Source organism: Maylandia zebra, linkage group LG22 (genome assembly GCF_041146795.1).
Source record: "Maylandia zebra isolate NMK-2024a linkage group LG22, Mzebra_GT3a, whole genome shotgun sequence".
Lineage (NCBI taxonomy): Eukaryota > Metazoa > Chordata > Actinopteri > Cichliformes > Cichlidae > Maylandia > Maylandia zebra.
In genome coordinates, this window is record NC_135187.1 from 3,368,880 (window position 1) to 3,387,320 (window position 18,441).

The window sequence follows — 18,441 nt, forward strand, 5'->3', positions numbered from 1 at the left end:
TAACCATTTTCACTGCACATTACACTTGATGTGTCTGTTTACATTTTTATTTTGGTCTGGTTTTACAAATATTACAAAATCTTTATTTTTTAATGTGCATTTATTAAACTCACAGAGTCAAAGAACATGTTTTCTCTGTACGTTTTTATTCTTTTAAGAGTTTGAAATATCAGCTTTACAACAGACACAAAAGGATGAAACTAGAGGAGATTGTTGCTCTGATTGTTGTCATTATGAGATGGAAACATGACTGTTTGATGAGTTTATTTTTTAAATCTGTAAACACAAAGAAACAAAGAGACAGAAGAAAATCAACATCAAAGACTCAGTGATTGACATCAGGACTGGGAACACTGGTCTCTCCTCAGTATCTCTGAGACCGGAGTGTGGGAGCCCTGGGTGGCCTCACAGGTCACAGAGCCCACCTTCCCCCACTGGTCTGCAGTGAGCGTCAGGGTGCTGCTCCAGCTGTAGAGGCCGTCATTCTGCAGCACTCCAGGAGTCCTGCTCTCCTCCCCTCTGATGCTGCTGCTGCCACTGCTGTCGCTCGTCTTCCAGGACAGACTCCAGTCTGAGGGGAAGCCCTTGTTGGCCACACACATGAGCGTGGCCTTCCCCTGCTCCAGCTCCTTGTTGGAGGGACCCAGCACCTTCAGGGCGGGGCGGGCATCACCTAGGAAACACCAATCAGCTTAGAGGACAGGAACCACAATTTGAATTTCTCCGTTAAGAAGTTTCTGTCAGGTGTTTTTTCTGCTCCACCAGTCATTCACTCACACATTGTTTCACTTCCCTTTCAGAAACCTCTCATGCATATCAGCACAGAGAGAATCATCACACAGTTTGAGCTGAAATATGTTCAAACTACACTGGAAATAAAAGAAGCAGATGTGGAAACATTTACAGCAGAAGCTTTAAAATGATTAGAAGTCTAAATCATGGACGACTGAAGACATTAGTGGACACAAGCACAGAGCAGCTACTCATTCATATAGATTTGAAATGTTATTGAACAGCTCACATGATTTCAAACTAAATCTGAAACATCTGACACGATAAAAACATCAGAAAGCAAACTTTAACTCATCCAAACAGCAGCTGATGTGGTGGAAATTTACAAACTAATCATAAGATGATGAAGTTTACTCTTGTCTACATTTTACTGTGACAGAAATGTAGATTAAACAAGAGAAACTCGCAGAGCTCATCTGAATTAGTCCAGTAAAAAGGACAAACATCAAAAACTCAATTATTTTAAATAAAAAAAATACTTTTGTCTCATCTAAGCAGCCTAACAAGTAGTTATTAAATAAAATGATACAATATTTAATAATAAACACAGTTTAATTAACTTACTTCCAACATCCAGTCTGGTTCCTCCACCAAAAGTCCACCACAGTGATACAAACTCATTGAGGCGCCGTACAAAAACCTCTGACTGTAGAGAGACACGGCTCTCTGACTCTGTCAGACTGAACTAAACCTACAAGCCCTCAAAATGCAACTTTATCATCAGAACTACAAATAATAATTAATAATATGAAACATCCCAGATTTTCATTGGAAATTGTCCTGAGTGTCTGAATATTCATTTCCAAAGCTGACTTTGTTTCTTAGGACAAAATTTATGAATAAAATAATTAATCAGTTACACAAAAAGTTTCCTAGCCTTTCATATTAAATGAAATTAAAGAAAAGAAAATTAAATGAAAGAGAAAAAGGGCATAGAAGTAACTTTGTTTTTGACTTACTTCCAACATCCAGTCTGGTTCCTCCACCGAACGTGTACCACAGTGATACAAACTCATTGAGGCGCCGTACAAAAACCTCTGACTGTAGAGAGACACGGCTCTCTGACTCTGAGACAAACAAACTCAACAAAATCATTCACTGTTTGTATCATTTTGTCAGCTCATGTGAAAACTGAAAATATTACAGTGCATCACATTTAAATAATGAATAATTTATTTGGAATGTAAAACTTTTGACTTTGATTTCTTGGGACTTTTTCCATCCATCCATCTTCATCCGCTTTATCCGAGGCCGGGTCGCGGGGGCAGCAACCTAAGCAAAGAGACTTGGGACTTTTTCTGATATCAAAATCTGAGAATAACAGAGTGGATCCAATTTACAGAAATGTAAATGTTAATTAATATGCATCAGTGTAAATGAAGACTTTGTGATTTCCTACATTTTTAGAGACTATATTCATAAATATAGAAAAATCAGATATATTTGTGTTTGATGCTCTGATAAACTGGCTGATCCACTCCATACAAAGATGCATATATATTGACAAAGGACACAAACATACAACGGTACTGAGCCAGCACTGAACAGCAAGACTAAGGCTACGTTCACACTGCAGGCGAAAGTGCATCAAATCCAACTTTTTTGACCCTAAGCGACTCATATCCGATCATGGTATGACAGAAAGCACAAATCCAATATTTTCCAAATCCGATCTAGTTCACTTTCGTATGTGGTACTGAATCCGATACATATCTGACGTTTTAGAAAGCGACTGCTGTGTGAATGGTCATGTTGCATTAAATCCGTCTTTTACATCACTGACACAAGACAGGTGCCAATTATCAGCGCCAGAATAGACAAACGAGAAAGCATGACAGCGGAAACTGGAGACGGAGCGAGTCAATGGACAAAAACTGAGGTTTTCGACTTTATTAGCATATGGGGAGACAATTCTATTCAAGCTAAACAACACGGCCATTGTTAAAGCACAAGCTCTCTTTTTTCTCAGTGTCCTTCATTCTCTAATTAATTTGTAAAATTCTGTTGGCTGTGCAAAAGTTGATAGACTGCTGCAACAACACCTACTAGCTCTGTAGCCGCCATTTTTACTTCCGTAAACAGAGCGCGTTGTGTGTGACGTCTTCTTTTGCTCATGCGGGCCGATTCGAGGGCCGTGAACCGTTCACAGTAGAGTGTGTTTGATGTCACATTTTATTTGTAGTGTGAACAACCAGACAAAAAAATCGCAATTGAGCATTAAGACCTGCAGTTTGAACGTAGCCTAAGACTGTGAACTCTACTGGAGGGATGAAGGCCATTTATGGGCTCAAATTGTGGTCATAAATATTTTGTACTTGTGAATCAAATGCATAGTTGTGAACTGAGTTTTGTAACCTTGTAAACCAAAATATGTGAAAGTTTTATGTTTGTGCATCTACAGATAAAAATTTGTGTGTGTGTAAAAAAGATTTGTGTTTGTAAACATTTTTTACACGAGTTATAATTTTTTTTGTTGAGGTCTGGTTACAGATATAAAGCAAAAAACTATGTGCAAATCTCTGCGCTCATGTGTGTGACTCTCAACTTACAAATTTTGACCCGATTTTTCTTCCTTTCAGCTAATTGGTCAATGTCATGTCAATCACAAATTTAACAATTCAATCAGAGAACAGATGGGTTTGGCTGTCGGAGGGGCGCTTTACTGAGCTTCAGGTCCTGGAAGGGTAATACAGTTGGAAGCTGGAGGATCACTATATAAATATCAGATAAGCTTCATACAAACTAGGTCGCTTAATGATAGCTGTTGAAAGCATAAAGTTGTGGTATACCAGCAGTCAGAACTACCACTGCTTTTCTAGTACGCCAGTTATCTTAGCCACAGTTTCTCATGAATGAACATCATGTTTCCATGTGTAATTTGACATTTTTGGGAAGTTTTTTCTTTTTATCATTATTGTTATCTTTTGCATATGGAAGTTTAGGCTATGAGGATGATTGGAGATGAACAAAAATGTTGATGTAATATATACAGAATGTCAGAAAAGAAAAGTCTGTTATTGATGTGATTAGCAGAGTAATCCAAAGAGTGGAAATGTGCTGGAAATTTATTTTATTTTATGAATTTGTCACATGTTTTAGTAATATCACTTTTGGGTCACTTCAAGGTTCACATGTGGGGAAGCATTCAGCTTTAACTCTATTGCACAAAGTCAGACATCGTGAGAAAGTTGGTGACACCCAGAGGGGGAGAATTCAACAGGTGGTGAAGTCTTTTGTTAATCAGGTCTTTGAGGATGGGGAGAAGAGGCAAGGAGCAGTCTCTATGTGACACTGGAAGAGGAGACAAGGTTGTAAACTCTCTCTCTCTCTCTCGGACGGGACAAGGGTGTGAACAACAACTGTTTGACTGTATTTAAAGAGGGCTGTGCCATTCATCTTCAGGCTACGTCCACACTAGCCCAGATAGATTTGAAAACGGTGTTTTCATCTGAAAACACTCCACGTCCACACTAGGGTTTTCAGTCGTTTTCACAGAGTTGCGGGTCCACGCATGTGTGAAACGCAAGAAGATTCGACCTGCTTCATTTCTGTCTGCCGCGTATTTACTTTCCAGCTCTTTAAACGTCACGGCAAAATGTTGAGGAAAAGCACAGAGTTTTTTAAATGGACTAACAAGGAGGTGGAGTTGTTGCTGCGAGTAACACAAAAGTACAAAGTTGCAAAAGCGAGTAAGAGTTAAAGAATTTGAAGAAAAGCTATCTGGAGCATGTACAGACTGATATGAGTCTTAATAGAGCAAACAAAACAACTGCTGTATAATGCCCTCCGCTATCTTAGTTTAATTGGTCAAATGACTGCATCACATGACTAACATGCATCATCGTTTTAGAAAGTCTCCGTTTTCGCTGTCCGCACATGATGCGAACACACCATTTTCAAATGTATGCATTTTCGAGAGCACAGCATTTTTCTTGAGCGAAAACACTGTCTCAGTGTAGACGGGACGCCAAAACAGAGAGAAAACGATGTGTTTTCCAATGAAAACGCATTAGTGAGGCCGTAGCCTTAGAGACTGTGTTTCAGTGCCCCACTGAATGTCCTCTCTCTCACCTGCTTGGGAATTAAAAGGTGTTGGCTACATCTCATCGTGTCTGTGGACTGTTAATGAAATTTCCATGACATCATTCTGCAGTGACAAAGTGAGGTAAGTAACTCACAACAAAAGAGCAAAAACTGAACAAGTGTTTGTTTACATTGTTGAGTCAACATTGATTATAAAACCTTTGGTGCTCTTTGGCACTGATTCTGCTGTTTGTTCTAAAGTCTTTTAATTATGATTATGTCGCCTCATTCAGTGTCAATGATGGTGATGATACAGGAGGATAAAGGTGAGCTCTAACACATCTGTTCAAATTCATACAGCGTTCACATCCCCTCACTGTAGGGGTCGAGTTATATTTTTCCCTAACACCAGAAAAAGTCGCCAGATTTGTCGCTAGTCGCTTTTTAGAAAAGAAGTCGCTAAGGGGGTCTGAAAACTTGCTAAAAATAGCTACAAAGTCGCTAAGTTGGCAACACTGGACTGACGTTTAGTCCGTTTACAGCATCCTGCCATGCGATTGCATTTGCCCCTAACCATTGGGAACCCTCACATTAACTTTTATCGAGTGGAAAAAAGTCCTCCGTTAGCGTTCGTCCTCCAGCTTCACTGTTTATGTTATGCTAACATAGCTTTGTCGTGCTAGCGATCACGTAGCACATCATTATATACCAGGTAGTCCAACTTCAGTAACCCTACAAACGTCACTGCTGTTTAGTTTCCTGTCTTCATTTATGTTGGAAGTGATAGCAGAGCTGTACATTTTAATTTGTTTCATAAATCTCTCAGTCAGAACATGGTGTAATATATTTAGATGGAAGTCTAAATATAAATTCTGTTTTCATGGATGCCCGGGTGTTAAACTTAATTGTTATACCTGGTAGAGCAGCCACACTGATCATTTTATTAAAGATGAAAGAATTTATAAAGTATTTCAACTCTCAGTAATACTGCAGTGATCATTTGACTTAAGGACCTGCAGCGGAGTTTGGGCCCAGGCATGGCTAACGACATCAGACTTAAAGAACGGATACACAACATGAGGCGAGAGAAGGAGAAAAAAGCTCCACCCAGACTGAGCTCCTGATGGGTGAACAGTTTGAGGACAGAAAAAAAACCCACCTCAGCACAAAAGCACATGAATCTTAATACACCATAGAAGCACATGACAAGAAACAGGCATGAGTAAGGGGTGAGAGTAAGTCGGTCTAGACAGCACATCCGGTCCTGCAGCATGGGCTGGGACTAGACCCGCCGTTCGACCTCAGCCTTGGAGATAAGCGTTCAAAGGTGTTTGGAATCCAGGATGGGAACGAAGAGTCTACAGAGTCTGTCATCAGAAACAGTTTTTTGTTGGTCAGCTCCAACCTTGAGACCACAGCTGGCGCCGATATGGTAGTCACATGAAATGATGGTGGTTTCCTTTAGTGCGAACAACTGCATGTCAATTTTACAGTCGATCTAAATGTCCATCAATCTCCCGTTGGAGATTTTGCGCTCAAAGAGCATTTGTTAACTGTCTATAAATTCTACAGGGTTCATGTGTATTACATGCTAAATATGCTGTGAAAAACTTTTTTTAAACAAGTCAGTCAGATGATTTCCATAGAGAGGCACTTTGCATCAGCAGCACCATGCTCCAGTGCTCTGGGAGAGTTTATAGTCCTGAGAGTTGAACACTGGATGACTGACAGCTGTCCTTCATCACAACAGAAGCCACAGAAATCCTCCTCATCAAAAACATGACTTTGATCTGCGTCCTCATCTGGACTCTCCTCTGCTGCTGCTTCACAGGTAAAGTCCAGAGAATCAAACTGCTCTCCTCTATCAACATCTGTCCCTCTGAAATGAAGCCCACAAAACCATGAAGCTGCTTTATGTTTTTGTCTCTGTGTCCTCAGAGTCTAAACCTCAGGTCCCAGTGACTCAGCCTGGAGCAGTGAGCTCTGCTGTGGGAGGAACTGTGAGCATCAAGTGTAGGACCAGTCAGGATGTTTATGGCAACAACTATTTATCCTGGTACCAACAGAAAGATGGAGGAGTTCCTAAACTGCTCATTTACTATGCTAGCACTCGAGCATCAGGGATTCCAGATCGTTTTACAGGCAGTGGATCAAACTCTGACTTCACTCTGACCATCAGTGGAGTCCAGGCTGAAGATGCAGCAGTTTATTACTGTAAAGGAGAATTTAATGTCAACTCTTGGGAGCCCTTCACACAGTGAAAAACAGTCGTACAAAAACCTCCCTCAGTCAGACTGAACAGAAACTGCAGTAACTTCCAGCTGCAGCAGAGACTGACACAGTTCAATGAGCACAAACACAATTTCATGAAGGGACTGAATTTTTCATCATATCACTCAGAAATCTAAAGTTCACTATTAAATGATTATTATGGTGGAAACTTCTTTCTACCCACTCAAAACTCAGGAAATCTCAAACTGTCACGGTTGTTGCTGTGAATCTTTGAGTAGTTAGAAGATGCTTGATCATGAACTTTGACCTCAGCTTCATAATGGATCAAAGACACGCTGTCTTTAAATAAAAGAAACAAATCTCAACACTCAGTCACTCTGAAGCTCAACGATTTGTGAAGATTATATCGAATCAGTTTAAAGTCAAATACATACAGGTTTACATTCAGCTCTGATGACACCAGAGTTTTTCAGTTTTTTCTCGTCTTCATGTTCAGACAACAAACATTTGAAAGTGAGGCCTTTAGCCTGCATGTTAGCAGCTTTCAGCCAATCAGAGCAGAGTTCAGGATGAATAAAGTCACTTAGTGCATTAGTGTGAACTCATCTGCCTTCTGCAAAGAGGACCTTCTGTTCATTTAGATCAGCCACAGAAGAGCTCAGGCACACATTTCATAAACAGCTTCACTATCATTAGGTCACACACTGATGCTAAATCAGTAGCATTTCAAGCCAAGCAGCCATCAACAAGGATTCCTGTCACTCTGTTGACGTCAGAATGAGTCTCATGTCATGTTTTCTTTAGGCTTCCAAGTTCACACAATTCTACCTTTGAGTTTAAATTTTCTTCAGAATTCTGAAAAGGGCATGAAACCAAATATTTACTTTGTTTTTTTGTTGTTTTTAATAATTACTTTGCTTCACTTCAGAATTTTTTTTATAATCTACAATTAACTGTCAGAACATTTGATGTCCTCAATATGTAATAATGTAAAGTGGAAATGGCTTCAGTACTGAGAAGGAAACAGCTGCAGCTGACTGACTCTGTGTGTTTGCATATGTGTCCTGCCTCTCTGCTCACAGCTGTTAAGAGGCCAGTGTTGATCAGTGGCTGTCCAGGCCTTTCAGAGCCACTCACACACCAGCAGCACAATGATGATGTCACTGACTCTACTGCTGGCCACCCTGGGGCTCCTTGTTCAGGGTGAGACTCTCTGTGAAAACTTTGCTTCAGCATGCAGCCAGGTTCACCACAATGATGTTCTGCTCTGATGGAGAAACTCTGAAACCAGCAGCACTGACCTTCTTCCATCTGTTCTCCATGTTAAAGAAATGATCCTCGAATGTTTGGATGTTGATCATCTTTCTCTGAGCTCAATTTGTCTCAATAACTCTTCTCCTCTTTTTATGTTTCAGGTTCATCAGCAGAAATCGTCCTGACTCAGACTCCTAAAGCTCAGTCTGTTGCTCCAGGACAGACTGTTTCTGTAAGATGTAAAGCCAGTTCAGGTATGGGTAGCTACCTCCACTGGTATCTTCAGAAACCCTCAGAAGCTCCTAAACTGCTTGTTTATTATGCAACAAACCGTCAGTCTGGAGTTTCTGATCGTTTCAGTGGAAGTGGATCTGGGACTGACTTTACTTTGACCATCAGTGGAGTTCAGGCTGAAGATGCAGGAGTTTATTACTGTGGACAAAGTGGTTACAGCCGCCCGTTCACACAGTGAAAATCTGTCGTACAAAAACCTCTCAGCTGAAGAGGAACTGATCTGAAGCAACAGCTAATATTTACTGTGGAATTTCATTTGTGTGCACTGTGAGATTATTATATTATCTTATGCCGCGTTATACCCCTAATTAAAGGTTGTGAAATTATTATGTAGTTTTAGTTTGCATTATTCTCCTTACAAGAGTAGTCCATCAGTCTGACTCATTCTTAGTTTCTACATTTATAATAATAGACAGTCTGTCCAGAGAGAGAAAATAGACTTTAGAGAAACTGAGAGTTCAGATAAAAAGACACAAGCTCTTTTCTATTTGTAAGCTGTTAAATATTAAACTGATGCTTCTGTGGAGCTCAGCTGCAGTCCTTCATCACACAAATCCAGAAAATCATTGTAGTCACATCACAACTAGTGTCTATAATATTCTAATATTCTGCTGATTAACAAATCAAGCAGGCTGTTATAACAGTGTTTGTAGGGAATGTGTTCAGTGAAGATTTAGCCTCATTTGGATATTTCCAGCACAAACGAATCACTGTTACTGTTGTAAAAACCTAAAGTTATTTAGTCAGTTTCCAAAGTATTAATGTAGACAGAACAAAGAAGTAAAAAGTTTCTCTTTAAAATAATATCTTACTAATGCTTAAAAGTGTGACATTAATATAAAGTCCTACCTAAATCTGAAACCAATTAAAATAAGATGTGATCATCATCCTGACAGACCGTGGTCTTTTTCTTGTGTTAAGAGGTTTAGTGAAGTGAGTTTCTCTCATTTTGCTGTGAACACTAGAAGAGATTAACTTCTATATAAGCTGATTAAAGCAGACCTGTAGTCTCTCATCTGCCTGCATTCCTGTGTTTGTTCTGTTAGTCTATTCTTAACATCATGTCCACTGTCGAGCTCAATTCTGTCGTCATTATTTGAGTCCAGTTATTGTCTCGCTGCCTTCTGTGAGTTACTCAGCCTCTGTTTTGTGTGCTTTAACTCTCAGACTCCTGATCTCCACCTCATCCTGACAGTTAGAGATCCTCAGCTAAGTCTCCACCTGCTTCACCTCTGCCACCACCAGCTTCTAGACTCTTCTCTGCTTTGGTGCTTCATCAGAGTTTCACTGTCAAATAGTTCATTAATCAAACTTCAGTAAATCTTCACTTGAACTTGATTTAAATGATCTCTGTTTAATCATACAGATGACACCCTGCTCTTTAATTTTACTTATTAGGTTTTAGATCAGATTAAAATGTAGATCATAAAACAGCTTTGAGAGTAGAAATTATGAAGAGCACACAGATAATCTATGGTTGACATGACCTCAACATCTTATAGAGAAATATTTAATATGTGGATTAAAAAATATATTTAACCATTTTCACTGCACATTACACTTGATGTGTCTGTTTACATTTTTATTTTGGTCTGGTTTTACAAATATTACAAAATCTTAATTTTTTAATGTGCATTTATTAAACTCACAGAGTCAAAGAACATGTTTTCTCGGTACGTTTTTATTCTTTTAAGAGTTTGAAATATCAGCTTTACAACAGACACAAAAGGATGAAACTAGAGGAGATTGTTGCTCTGATTGTTGTCATTATGAGATGGAAATATGACTGTTTAATGAGTTTATTTTTTAAATCTGCAAACACAAAGAAACAAAGAGACAGAAGAAAATCAACATCAAAGACTCAGTGATTGACATCAGGACTGGGAACACTGGTCTCTCCTCAGTATCTCTGAGACCAGAGACTGGGAGCCCTGGGTGGCCTCACAGGTCACAGAGCCCACCTTCCCCCACTGGTCTGCAGTGAGCGTCAGGGTGCTGCTCCAGCTGTAGAGGCCGTCATTCTGCAGCACTCCAGGAGTCCTGCTCTCCTCCCCTCTGATGCTGCTGCTGCCACTGCTGTCGCTCGTCTTCCAGGACAGACTCCAGTCTGAGGGGAAGCCCTTGTTGGCCACACACATGAGCGTGGCCTTCCCCTGCTCCAGCTCCTTGTTGGAGGGACCCAGCACCTTCAGGGCGGGGCGGGTATCACCTAGGAAACACCAATCAGCTTAGAGGACACGAACCACAATTTGAATTTCTCCGTTAAGAAGTTTCTGTCAGGTGTTTTTTCTGCTCCACCAGTCATTCACTCACACATTGTTTCACTTCCCTTTCAGAAACCTCTCATGCATATCAGCACAGAGAGAATCATCACACAGTTTGAGCTGAAATATGTTCAAACTACACTGGAAATAAAAGAAGCAGATGTGGAAACATTTACAGCAGAAGTTTGGCTTTAAAATGATTAGAAGTCTAAATCATGGACGACTGAAGACATTAGTGGACACAAGCACAGAGCAGCTACTCATTCATACAGATTTGAAATGTTATTGAACAGCTCACATGATTTCAAACTAAATCTGAAACATCTGACACGATAAAAACATCAGAAAGCAAACTTTGACTCATCCAAACAGCAGCTGATGTGGTGGAAATTTACAAACTAATCATAAGATGATGAAGTTTACTCTTGTCTACATTTTACTGTGACAGAAATGTAGATTAAACAAGAGAAACTCGCAGAGCTCATCTGAATTAGCCAAGTAAAAAGGACAAACATCAAAAACTAAATTGTTTTAATTAAAAAAAAAGTTTTCTCTCATCTAAGCAGCCTAACAAGTAGTTATAAAAGAAAATGATAAAACATTTAATAATAAACACAGTTTAATTAACTTACTTCCAACTTGCAGTCTGGTTCCTCCACCAAAAGTCCACCACAGTGATACAAACTCATTGAGGCGCCGTACAAAAACCTCTGACTGTAGAGAGACACGGCTCTCTGACTCTGTCAGACTGAACTAAACCTACAAGCCCTCAAAATACAACTTTATCATCAGAACCACAAATAATAATTAATACTATGAAACATCCTAGGCTTTCATTAGAAAATGTTATGAGTTTTTGAATATGCGTTTTAAAAGCAAACTTTGTTCATAGGCCAGAAAATATTATGAAATTATAAAGTAATGATTCGTTAATATAAATTGTTTCCTAGTATGCTGAATATTAAAGGAAATGAAAGGAATGAAAAAAAAAATATTTAAAAAAGCTCTAAGTCTGACTTACTTCCAACATCCAGTCTGGTTCCTCCACCGAACGTGTACCACAGTGATACAAACTCATTGAGGCGCCGTACAAAAACCTCTGACTGTAGAGAGACACGGCTCTCTGACTCTGAGACAAACAAACTCAACAAAATCATTCACTCCTTCCTTTTCAGTTTTACCAACTTTTCTAAAAAAAATGAAATTATTTCAGTGCTACATATTTAAAGAAGATATATTTTTATTTTGAATATATTAGTTTTGAAAATGGGACTTCTTCCTCTGATGATATCAAATCAATCAGTAATGAAATCATCAATTTAAAATGGAATCTAAAACTTGATTTAATATGTGTCAGTATAAACTGAGACCTTTTTGATTCTCTCAAATATCTTCTTTTTTTTTTTCACGTGATATACAGTGTATGTTAATTGTGATAAATCCATAAATACTGAAAAATACATAAAGACATATTTGCCTCCAATAAACTGAATATATATATATATACATTTTAAAACTAGTGTCTAGTTGCCACTGAAAGGAACATCTTCAGTGCTCCTTGGCACTGATTCTCAAAGAATTTGAACTGTACTGGAGGGATGAGGCCCTTTCTCCCAAATCATGCAGACGAGAGCTCTGTCTAACACATCGGCCCAAAATCTCCTTGACATTTAGACATTATTCCTTTTTTTTTTTTTTTCTTAAATGACATCAGAAACAGCAGTATGCGACATTACGTGATGGCAGAGCTTCAGTTCATCCTTTGTCATTTTTTTTTTTATTTTTATTTATTTATTTTTTTATAATAAATAGGACAGGGGGAATGAATGAGAGAAAGAGGGGGAGAGAAAGAAAGAAAACCAAAGGGGAGAAGAGACGGTGAGAAGGGGGGGGGAAGAGAGAGAGAAAAAAAAGAACTCCTGAGTCACCTGTATGGAGAAAAAAAACAAACAAACAAAAAAAACAAACAGAGGAGACAGCAAACAACAAAGAGCAACATAATAATAGAGAAAACAAAGCACCATCACAATAAACTAGCTAGTCATAGATATCAATATTTACTAAATAATAAACGATATTGTGCAGCACGCAAGATAGACAGCGCACAGTGTGCTTTGAGGTAGCAGCCAAGAAAGCTTTAGTCCGCGTCTGTGAATACCCATGTGTGCATACCTGTGTGGATCAGCATGCTTGCATTCCAAAGGTTTCTCCATGTAATGATCTGCTAGGGAGTGTGGGGGGGCCACAGCCCCGTCCTCCAGGGTGTGAAGCGGGTATGGAGGAGATCAAAACTCCAGACATCCAGAGGCCCCCAGAACACAAGAGACCATGGAAGACCAACAGAGGGGCAGCCGCGCCACTGTTCCAGTAAGAGCTGAGGAGAGTCCCAGATGAGGGCTCGCCCATCTGGGACATTATTCCTGTGGGGTTTTTCCAGCCAAATAAAGGGCTCGCCTTTTGTTTAAACTTCTCTCTTCTTCTGTGGTTGCACTTGGGTCCACTCCACAAACACACCGGCTGCTCAGCCGTGACACATAGTTCCTCCTGTCATCTTGGAAAAGCTCACTCAACTCAAGATTGAAAAGTTTAATGACACTAGTGATCACTCAGAACAAATATAATAGATGTCGTTTAAGTCTTCATTTATGAAAAGGATCTACATCTTCCTCTGCATTCTTCAGTAAAATCTTGGCTTTTTTATATTTATTGATATGACACTGACAGCATGAGAAAGCTTTTTAATATTCAACAGCTGGGAAATCTTTGGCTCACAAAATCGATTAACTAAAGAAAGAGTCATCTTTAAAAGAGCAAAACAGACAAAATAACCTTTTTCTATTTAGTTTTGTTAAACGTCAGGATAGGATCAGAGATGAGAACTTTTTAAACAGAGAGCTGATCCAGACTTGCTGTATTGGGGTGCTGGTCCTGCAGATCGACACTACGTCTTTACTAGTTATGGATTGGCAGTGGTGTGTGGGATTGTAGTATCAGGGCTGATACATTTTCAAGAAAGGTAACAATTAATGCATTTATGTATATGTATAATAATATATAATTATTTATATTCATGACTACCACAGCATGAGTCATCACACACTCTCTGAAAGTAAATGATGGAAGAAATTGAAAAAGAAAAATTGGTCAAGTTTAACCTTTTAAACGTAAAATGATAAAACATTGTGGAGATTTGGATACTTAAGTAAATATACATGTTCCTGTGTGCTGAAATATCTTTAATTAATAAATGCAAATTGAATAAATAAAAATGCAAGTTAAAACAAAGAAGCACTGCACTAACTAAAGGACGAACAGGATGACATGATGAGGAAAGATGACTGACTCTGTGTGTTTGCATATGTGTCCTGCCTCTCTGCTCACAGCTGTTAAGAGGCCAGTGTTGATCAGTGGCTGTCCAGGCCTTTCAGAGCCACTCACACACCAGCAGCACAATGATGATGTCACTGACTCTACTGCTGGCCACCCTGGGGCTCCTTGTTCAGGGTGAGACTCTCTGTGAAAACTTTGCTTCAGCATGCAGCCAGGTTCACCACAATGATGTTCTGCTCTGATGGAGAACCTCTGAAACCAGCAGCACTGACCTTCTTCCATCTGTTCTCCATGTTAGAGAAATGATCCTCGAATGTTTGATCATCTTTCTCTAAACTTCTCCTCTTTTCATGTTTTCAGGTTCATCAGCAGAAATCGTCCTGACTCAGACTCCTAAAGCTCAGTCTGTTGTTCCAGGACAGACTGTCTCTATCAGATGTAAATCCAGCACATCTATAGGTGATGACATTAACTGGTACCTTCAGAAATCTGGAAAAGCTCCTAAACTCCTGATAGCTGATACTACATACCGTCAGTCTGGAGTTCCAGATCGTTTTCGGGCAACAGCAGTTCAGACTGACTTCACTCTGATCATCAGTGGAGTTCAAACTGAAGATGCAGGAGTTTATTACTGTCAGCAGCATAACAGCTTCCCGTTCACACAGTGATACAACGCCGTACAAAAACCTCAAACAGCTGAAGAGGAACTGATCAACAGCTGTAGTTACACAATACACCATAAAATATACATTTTTAATTGTGGAAATATTACAATGTGAACAGATAAGTTACCAAAAATAACACTGAAATAATTTCAGTTTAGATTTTGAATATTTGCTGAATCGAATTTTATCTCTTTCAAACATTTTTATCAAATACTTTTTAAAAAAAACTTTCCAGCTCTTCCCTGCTCTGTTTTGAGAAAAAAGGGATTATTTTTTTACATTTTTTTAAGTTTTCATCAGTGTATTCGATATTTAATAATTCAGTACAGAGTCAAATATAAAGCATTTTTAAAGACAAATGAATCATCACTGGCCTTTAATTAAATATTTCTAGTTTACATTTTATGTCAAAACACATGACTAAAATTATGAGTTCAAACGAAATATGCACGACCACAGTTGATTTATTAAATATTAACAGCAGCTGTTTTTCTAAATCCCTTTATAAAGACGATGCCCTGCTCTTTGATACCAAGACTAAAGTATCTTTATTGTTTGGACTTTTTTAAATTCAAATATTCAGAGAGAAACATGAGGAAATAATCTGAATGAATATAAAATAAAAGTGGACGTGAGAAGTTTGTAAACAGTCCTTAAAACATAAAAAATGACCTGTGATGACTGAATTTTTCCTTTAGAACTAATAATTTAACCACTGTTACTATTGTACACAAAGTCAAAAGTTTTGCACATATGAAAGATATTTATTATTTCAAAGTCTTACAGCAGCCATCTACATCGACATTATGGATGAATCTGGAGCGTGACAGTGTTAGAAACTGCAGACTGAAAACAGGAGTGTAAAACAATACTTCAACTGGGAACACTGGTCTCTCCTCAATCACTCTAGTGTGAGGAGGCCTTGGATGACCTCACAGAGCCCACCTTCATCCACAGGTTTGCATTGAATTCAATGAACTGTCTTTGTGCAGCACACTGGGACTCCAGAAGTTTCTGTCAGGTGTTTTTTAAATTTTTTGATCTGCTCTGACAGTCACTCGCTCTCACTTTGTTTCACTTCCCTCTCATGCATCAAATCATCAAGTTTGTATTACTTGGAAACAGGTAAAGAGAAGAAGTCTCCATCAGTCCTTCACATAGATTCCAATCATTCTTTTTTTAATTGCTTTTTTCCAATATGTCCAGGTTTAATTGTGAATAGTATTGTTTAATTCACTCCACCAGTAAAAGTGTCACAATCCAGGTGGGATTGGATTTTGTTTTCTTCTATTTCTTGACATTTAAATCAAATCATTAAAAGGCTAAATATCCTCTGCCTCTAAAACCCATTAGAGTTCATCAAAGAGCAGACCATGACCAGTTCTGACACCAACAAAAAGATGGAGGAGTTCCTAAACGTCTCATTAACTATGCTGACACTCTAGAATCAGGGATTCCAGCTCGTTTTACAGGCAGTGGATCAAACTCTGACTTCACTCTGACCATCAGTGGAGTCCAGGCTGAAGATGCAGCAGTTTATTACTGTCTTCACTGTTCTAACAGTCAGTGGGTGTTCACACAGTGAAAAACAGAACAGACTGAACAGAAACTGCACTGACTGCTGTTCACAGTCTGTTACTTTCTCACCTTTTATCTGATTTGCCAAAACTTGAAAGGAGCCGTCAGACAGAGAATGAGAAAATGCTTAGTGAACTTTGACCTCAGGTTCACTCTGGAAAATATCATTTACAGCTGTATCTTTGAAATGTGAAGACTTGAATCAAAAACAATCATCTTCATGAAACTTCTCCAGCTTCTTCGGATCTGATTCTGCTCAAAAGTCAGTTAAAGACTTGATTTGATCAAACTGAGATTACAGATGGAACAATCTGATTCTGATTTCTGAATCTCACCACTAAGAGCTGAGGTGGAGTTTTCATTCACAACACCTGATCTTACTCACAGGTGGAGACACATCTACGCTGAGAAATACTACAAACTTACAGTTACAGTCATCACAATAAAAACCAGAGGAAATCTGAGCTCACAAAGGTTTTTGTTTGGGAGAAACTCACACGGCTTCCATGTTTACAGCTTTTGCAAATGTCCAAGACTGATGGTTGGAGTTTATCATCTATTTTGATCTCAGCATCACTTCATGTGGTATGTTTCTCTATTCACATCTCCACATTGTAAACACCTGTGTCAAACTGGAAAAAACATATTGTTGTTACTAATGACTTGTGAAAAGACCAGAGTAGAAAACTGCAAAGCATTTTTATATGATCTACAATTAACTGTCAGAACATTTGATGTCCTCAATATGTAATAATGTAAAGTGGAAATGGCTTCAGCACAGAGAAGGAAACAGCTGCAGCTGACTGACTCTGTGTGTTTGCATATGTGTCCTGCCTCTCTGCTCACAGCTGTTAAGAGGCCAGTGTTGATCAGTGGCTGTCCAGGCCTTTCAGAGCCACTCACACACCAGCAGCACAATGATGATGTCACTGACTCTACTGCTGGCCACCCTGGGGCTCCTTGTTCAGGGTGAGACTCTCTGTCTTTGCTTCAGCATGCAGCCAGGTTCACCACAATGATGTTCTGCTCTGATGGAGAAACTCTGAAACCAGCAGCACTGACCTTCTTCCATCTGTTCTCCGTGTTAGAGAAATGATCCTCGAATATTTAGATGTTGATCATCTTTCTCTAAACGTCTCCTATTTTTCATGTTTTCAGGTTCATCAGCAGAAATCGTCCTGACTCAGACTCCTACAGCTCAGTCTGTTGTTCCAGGACAGACTGTCTCTATCAGATGTAAAGCTAGTTCAAGTGTTAGTTATGATTTGCAGTGGTATCTTCAGAAATCTGGAGAATCTCCCAAACTCCTCATTTACAACGCAGACAGTCGGTACTCTGGAGTTTCTGAGCGTTTCAGTGGGAGTCAGTCTGGAACTGACTTCACTTTGACCATCAGTGGAGTTCAGGCTGAAGATGCCGGAGTTTATTACTGTCAGCAGGATTACAGCCGCCCGTTCACACAGTGAAAAACAGTCGTACAAAAACCTCCCTCAGTCAGACTGAACAGAAACTGAAGTGACTGCTGCAGCTGGAAGATACTGCAGAGACTGATACAGTTCACTGAGGACACATAAACACATTTTATTAGAGTTTTCCTTTCTAACTCAGTTTGAAGAACAATACAAAAATGATTCAAGAGCATAAACAAGACCTTATTGATTTTTAGTATCAGGCACAGTCCACTATGGACATTTGGACGTCCACCCCTGACCCAACCTGGACGTCAGTGTGACGTTTAACATTTAAACTTTGGACTGGGTCATTGTTGGACGTCATGTGCTCGTCTATGACAGGTGCAGGAAAATTACATGATTAATAAATATAATATTTTTATTTACAAATATCATGATTGTTGTCATCAACATGATACATATGAATATAAATTATTTACAAACAAACATGGTTTACTGTGTTTCAGCCTGTTGACTTTTCAGTATTTATATATTTTTCTTTCTTCTTTAAGTGGTTTATTTATTTCAATGAATCAGTGTGTTTGTAACCACATTAAA

General features: G+C 39.0%; 1 pseudogene across 1 annotated transcript; it reads right to left on the reverse strand.

Annotated features, from left to right (window-relative positions):
• Positions 1-127: 127 nt before the first annotated feature.
• LOC106674679 (Ig kappa-b4 chain C region pseudogene) lies at positions 128-1,767 on the reverse strand (annotated as a pseudogene). Its single transcript, XR_013095345.1, has 2 exons — positions 1,752-1,767; positions 128-673 (listed from the first exon to the last, which is right to left on the reverse strand). The product of XR_013095345.1 is annotated as an Ig kappa-b4 chain C region pseudogene (transcript).
• Between the last annotated feature and the right edge of the window lie 16,674 nt (positions 1,768-18,441).